Below are 7,210 nucleotides of genomic sequence, written 5' to 3' on the forward strand. Positions count from 1 at the left end.
TTGGTTGGCCTACACTAACTCAATCATCGGAGGTGGCTTCCCGTCCTCAGAGGTGGCCCACTTTCACCTTCTTTTGGTCGCAGGAATCAGGTCTGGATCAAGCACTAACCATGGAGCTAAGATCATATTTTTTTTACACCAACAATATACCACGCATGTCAAGTAATAAATTAGTCATATCATTATAGAAATCCATACAAACATCCATTCATTACAAATACCCATGAAGTAACTTGCTATATCATTGCCTATAGTTTTGTCTTTGATCTTCTTCTCTCTAGTCTTTCACAGTAGTACTCCTCTTTCGGTTGATCGCCTCACAACAAAGCAAAACAAGGAGCAATGGGATCAATTGGAGACATCTATGAAGCTCACCACACTGAAGGTCCAGCGACGGTGTTGACTATTGGAACTGCCAATCCATCCAACATCATGTACCAAACTGATTTCCCAGACTTCTACTTCAGAACCACCAAGAATGAGGACAAGCTTGAGTTGAAGGAGAAGTTCAAACGTATTTGTAAGGACTATGGTTTCCAACAACAAATATCTAATCTTCAAATGATGGCAAATTCAATCATTTCAGTAGAATTGATTTTCAACTTTCCCAAAGTGATAACCTTTTTTATATTTTTGAAATACGTAAAAGTTCGACGATTATAAAATGAAACACCTTCATCACTGATGAAATGATCACAGAGAATCCCAGTCTCTATGATCCAAAAGCTCCATCACTTGACACACGCCAAGATATTATGGTGACTGAGGTACCTAAGTTGGCCATGGAAGCTGCAACTAAAGCTATCAACGAATGGGGACAACCCAAATCAAAGATCACTCATATTGTATTCACTACCATTTATGGTGTCGATGCACCGGGTGTTGACTTCCAGCTCATTAAACTCCTTGGTCTTTCCCCAACTGTTCGACGTGTTATGAAGTATCATCTAGGATGCTATGGTGGTGGCTCAGTGCTCCGTGTAGCAAAAGACCTAGTAGAGAGTAACAAAGGTGCTCGTGTACTTGTTGTTTGCTCACAATTGAACTCCATTAGTGGCTTCAAAGGTCCTGATGAGTCAGACTTGCATGCCCTATTAGGGATGGCAATATTTGCAAATGGTGCAGCAACTTTGATAGTTGGTGTAGACCCAAACATCTCATTTGAGCGTCCAATATTCAAGCTCATCTCAGCAGGGACTCGTATTCTTCCAGATTCATGAGAAATGGTGGTTGGACACTTGCGTCAGATAGGTCTCTCCATTAGTTTGACAAAGGATGTAGCCAAAACAATGGCTCCAAATATTGGAAAATGTTTGGAAGAAGCATTCAACAAATTAGGCATTACCGATTGGAACTCTATCTTTTGGGTTAGTCATCTTGGTGGACCTACAATATTAGACCTTGTCCAAAAGACTCTTGGACGAAAAGAAGACAAGCTCAAGGTATCAAGGAAAGTATTAAGTGAATATGGTAACATGTCTAGCCCCACAGTATTGTTTATTATGGATGAGATGAGAAGGAAGTCCGAGGAGGAAGGGAAAACTACGACTGGTGATGGCTTTGAATGGGGTGTACTACTAGGTTTTGAACTTGGTCTTACAATAGAGTCAGTCATGTTGCACAGTGTTCTTGCAGTTTCAACTCATTGAGTGAATCTCAGTCTATGTTTATAGTTTAATATTTAATCATTTCATTGCCTTGTTTTAAACTCAATATAAGCTCCCTCAAGGACGAAGTCAATGGCCACTTTCCTCGATTTATATAGTTGTAATTTATTTTATTTTTGTACCAAAATTTTTTCTTCTCTTTTTTTTCCCCTTTGTCTATTCAATAAAGTATCATATTGAATTTTATCATATATATATATATATATCATACTACTATTATAAAAGCACGAACTGAGGAAGGATGGCTACATTTCACTTCCCAAAACACCCCTACCTTCTAAAACCACTAAACCTTTAAGTCATCCAAAAAGAATATCCAAAAATGTAATTTGCCAAATAACTAACGAGATTTAAATTTCCAAACAGTTAACTAAATCGTGTGCTGACAAAACCCCAAATTGTGATTTATCATGAATTAATTTTTAAAAAAAATCAATGATCATGATTAGAAATAATAATATTAATGGCAGAAATTTAAACATATTTAAACATCCAACTAATAAAACTTAAAATTAAAATTGCTATTTAATAGGAATGTAAACTTTATGAGAAAGTTTAGGGATTCAAAAATAAAATTAAATGATTATGATTAGATATAATAAAATTGATAGTTGAAATTATAAACAAAATTTAAATTTCCATCGATAGTTGAAATTCTATAAGCGTAAATTAACATATATCTACGGTTACACTACTCCACTAATAGTTAAAACACTCCACTAAAAGCAGTATACATTCCACTTACCAAAATACCCCTACCTTCTGAAATTACTAAACCTTTAAGTCATCAAAAAAGGATATCAAAAAATTTAATTTGCCAAATAACTAAACGAGATTTAAATTTCCAAACAGTTAACTAAATCGTGTGCTGACAAAACCCTAAATCGTGATTTATCATAAAAATAAAAAATTATTTTTAACAACACATTACACGTGCATATGCACGTGAGTCATTACTAGTATGTATATATATATATATATATATATATATATATATATATATATATATATATATATATATATCTTATTGTATTTGATGTGTTTGAAAATTGTCCAACCATCGGAGGCCTTCAGATTCCTGCAAAACGAGCGTCAAACGTGGGTTGACTCTGTGGTCGGGAAGCCACCTCCGATGGTTAAGTCAATAAGAGAACCACCACACAGCTCTGACTAGTTGCAGAGCTTAATTGAAGGATGGAATGGAGGGAACCAATTCAATTACCTTTGCTTTGGTTTATATAGGGTTTACCTCTCATTGTCAATCGTTGGATCAATTCACAAGTCCCATTTGTAGTCGTCCGATCGTAGGGATTTTCTCCCTCAATTTGAGTTTGTTCAGTTTCCATATGGAGCATGATTGCATATCCGGAACTTGGCAGGGTCACGTTTCTTCCTATAACCATAGAGTTCCTTTATGCTCAAGGTACCTCTGAGTTTACTTCTAGAATTGGTCCCAACCGGGGTGGTTGAACTGACTGTGGTTCGGGCCAATTGACTGTTATTGTTTACTTATCACAAGCCCCCAGACCAAATGAATAGGATCAAGAGATTGATCGTTTGACCGATCGTTTGGTATTCTAGATTAATCTTGTTTGTTGAATGCTTGGTCTCGAACCGTCGCTCATACTCGAATGTTGATTCGGATTGATCTCGTTTGTTCAAATTTGCCTCTAGGTCTATTTAAACCCCTGCGTACTCCAATTTCATTTTTACTTTGCCATTTTGTAAATTCTTCCATGCTTGAAGATCCCAGCAAACTCTAAGCAATCCTCCGCTTCCAAGTCTTTCAAAGTCAACTTCAACTTGCTTAAGTCTTTGACAAGTAAGTCCCTTCTGCCTCCTGTTCACTCCCCTTTTCTCTTCTTTCTTCCATTCTTTGCTTCCCTTCAGTTGGATTCATAGTCTCTGCTAGTTTTCTGGGTTTTGGCTCCGGATTCTTTCCAAGCCTTTCCCTTAGGAATTTTTTTATTTTTCTTTTGACAACGGGTAGTGGTAAGACATCTTAGGATGACTCCATCGACTGAATGGTCAAGGGAGATGACTTTGCTAACCAATCCAGCCCCCAAGCTTCTATAAACTCTCTGGGATAGGATTGTTAGGATTACTGACCTTTAGTTCAATCCTTCAACTCAATCTTCCCGTCAAGAGTAGCTAGGGAATGAAATGGAGGGTGGAGTAACTTCTTCACCCCTTACTTCCCAAAAGTTGTGGCTGGAAGCTCCCGACCATCCAAGAGGCCTTCACACGGCCAAAGCTTCTTTGTATCTAACATTCGTCCCCCTGAAGTGGACTTTATCTCCAATCATTTCTCTATTCCATTTACGTACCCCAACTTTGATGAAAGGGTTAGTTCAAACCCTCTCGAGGTGTTCTCCATCTACATTGACACCTTGAAAAGTGAGCTAGGTGAGTTGTTTGATGAGTTGGGAGAAGCCCATTTGAAAATATTGAGGTTTGGTGCTTCAATTCCCTGACTTGGGCTTGTTGTCGCCTGGGTCAAACTGGGCCAATTGACCATCCAATCGACCCACTGCTGACAGGATCTGTGTAAGATCTGCTGATTAGGGTTTTCATGCTCTATTTAATAGGACTTCGTGGTTCTTAGCCTATTTTGTTTCTAAAACCTCTAGAGAGCATGGAGAACCTCTCTCAAGCCCCTCTCTTAGTTGTGTGGAAGCTCCATTGCAAATTCTCAAGTTCTTCATCTATTGTTCCTCATTAAGGTTAGTAAACTCTTAATCTTCTATTGATTTACTCTTGTATTGATTTAATTTCAATGTTGTGATTATGAAGATGGTATTGCATCCTTGCAAACACCTCTTCTTCAATCTATGTTGTTGTGAGTGAATCTCCATTCACTCCAATACTTCTATGATCTACATATTTGATTTTTAGAAGAGATCATGTGATATCTTCATGAATGTGTGATCATTCTTATTGTTTTGATTTCTCTAGCATGTTAGATCCATTCTCATGATAGTTCTTGTCTCTGATCTACTGTTGATATTCATCTAGAGTGAATCCTTATTCTCTCTAGCCTCTCCATTGAATCCATGGATTGTTTTCTATGAAAACCCTATATTAGATTTATTTAGAATTCCATTCTCATGATCATTGTTGGTGTCTAATCTATGCTAGTTAATCTTAAATTATTGTTCCTCATATTCCTTTGAATTTTCCAAGTGTTTTAAATCCCAGAAGATGAGTTTCGGATCAAAATTCTAATTTTGTAGCGTACTATTCATTGGGTCAACTGCCTGGTCGACTGGACCAATCGACCCAGCTAGGCTGCCCAAGGTGACAGCAGCTGGTTTCTTGGTCTGATTGATTCATTTGATTTCTAATCTTTTAGGGCTTATTCCTAATGACTGAATTATGTTTGTTTAGGGTTTGTTTGCTAACCTTGGACTTATCCTCTTGTTTCTCTGAAATTTCTTTGAAGCTATTTAAGGTAAGGATGGTTGTTTCCATAATAACCCAGATTGCATGATCTTTGTTTCTAATTTGGGAATTTCATGAGTTTGCTGCTATTCTTACATTTCATTATGATTCTATTATTGTTGTAAGTGATGAAATTACAGTAGGTCTTATTCATGTAATCCTTTTATGTAATTGATCATGTATATATGATTGTCTTGCTATATATTGGAATATCAATTGTGTATGTTATGACAAGATTGGGAATGTGATTGCTTATGTATGATTTGAGAATGCGGAATGTCATTTTGACATTTCTGTCCTTGGACATCAGTGGAAGTGGTATGGGACATTTCCTATGGTACTCTTTGACTCTTTGCCGGATTATTGATTGACATACCTAGGGCTTGTCTAGCAGTGTTTGGCTAGGATGTCCCTGTTATATCAGATCCGATTCGGAAGGGTATTGAGATCGAGTAACCCGTGGCAGCAATGTGGGTTTGTGGGCACTCAAGACCGGTAGCTAACCCGTGAGAGGACATGGATCACATTGTGAAGGACCATTCATTGGTAGGGTTGCAGTAGTAGACTTGGGCTCATGGGCGCTCAAGACCGGTATTCAACCCGTGAGAGGACATGAGAGCTTCCCGTTTACTATTTGTGGATGGCCAATAGGGTTGATGAGTCCATAGTCCGAGTTAGTTGTAGCCATAGGATACAATACGCTGACTCTAGTGAGAAAGATACCGGAAAAGATAGTGAGAGGCGAGGAATGGAAGTATTTGACTCTAACTTGATATAACTAAGTAGAAGACTTGCATTTGGGCTAGGTTTAACCGTAACATGCACCAATACTCAGACCAACAGTGATGTGAAAAAGTGGTGACCTAAACCCCAGCCAAAGAATGTTCGAGAGGGATGCAGGACCCATTTACCACTGGAGAACCCAAGATACTGAGATGGTTGAGGGAGAGTCATTTGAGACTTACCCAGAGGAGTACAGTGCTATGATTTAAAGAATGTCTACCAATAGACTAGCATACATTGAGTTAGATTCATACATGCATTGTCTGTTTCATCTCATCTTGCATCTTTTATGTTCTACTATCATGTTTTATTATGTTGTTATGGAATGAACTGCCTTGCTGAGTTCTTTTGAACTCACTCATTTTTGCAAACATCTTTGTTAGACTTATCTGCAGGTATTGATGACTTTGAAGGCTAGTTTTATGAAGCCCAAGCGGATGACGCATACTACGCTCAAGGTGGTGGCTACGGTGACTACGACGGTGAAGAATTCCACGGTGACGGTGTATCGTACCAGGATTAGCTGCACCCATGTGCTAGTGCAACGTAATCTAGATTCTAAAACTTTTACTTTTAGAAGTTGTATTTATAAGATTGAAGAGACCTTAGTTTAGTTTTTGATTACTTCTTTTCTATTCCTTTTATTTTGGAAACCGGTTGTAATCTTTCTTTATACTTTCGATCTACTTTTTCACTATGTTTGTGGAGTGATTTTCTGCGACACTCTACATTTGATTATTCTATTGGTATCATTTTCCACACTCTGATTATATTGTTTATTCTCTGAATCTTATCTTAATCTTCTATTAATATAGTATAACATTGATTTGGTCTTGTTGTTGATTATATTATTGTAAATGTGGGAGGTTGATTTCCTCGATACTGATCTTCGGGGTTGTGGATCACACACTCGGGTATGCCAGATAGGGTACCAGCTGGGTGGATGTGACATCCTGTGCTCGATCATGTATCTTCCACAGAACTGAGTGAAGTGTGGGTTATCAAATTGCGTTCCATGGTTGGTGACGATGACCTTTGGGATTTTGAGTTGGTGTATATGCTCTCCAGTACAAACTTCTCAATCCTCTTTTCGGTAATTGTGGCGAGTGGAATTACTTCAACCCATTTTGTGAAGTAGTCAATGGCCATGACCAAATATTCCCTTCCTCCTAAAGCTTTGGTGAACTTACCCATTATGTCTATTCCCCACATGACAAACGGGATCGAATCAAGGATAGATGTTAGGGGGATCACTGGCCTTCTTGACACAATTGAGTGCATCTGGCAGTCTTACATTGTTGAACATACTCTAAGGTGTC

General features: G+C 38.0%; 1 pseudogene; it reads left to right on the forward strand.

Annotated features, from left to right (window-relative positions):
- The first annotated feature begins 336 nt into the window (after positions 1-336).
- Positions 337-1,649, forward strand: LOC149028976 (chalcone synthase pseudogene; annotated as a pseudogene).
- The last annotated feature ends 5,561 nt before the right edge of the window (positions 1,650-7,210 follow it).

Source organism: Hakea prostrata, chromosome 1 (assembly GCF_041222555.1).
Source record: "Hakea prostrata isolate BN-2017 chromosome 1, UWA_Hpros_2, whole genome shotgun sequence".
NCBI lineage: Eukaryota > Viridiplantae > Streptophyta > Magnoliopsida > Proteales > Proteaceae > Hakea > Hakea prostrata.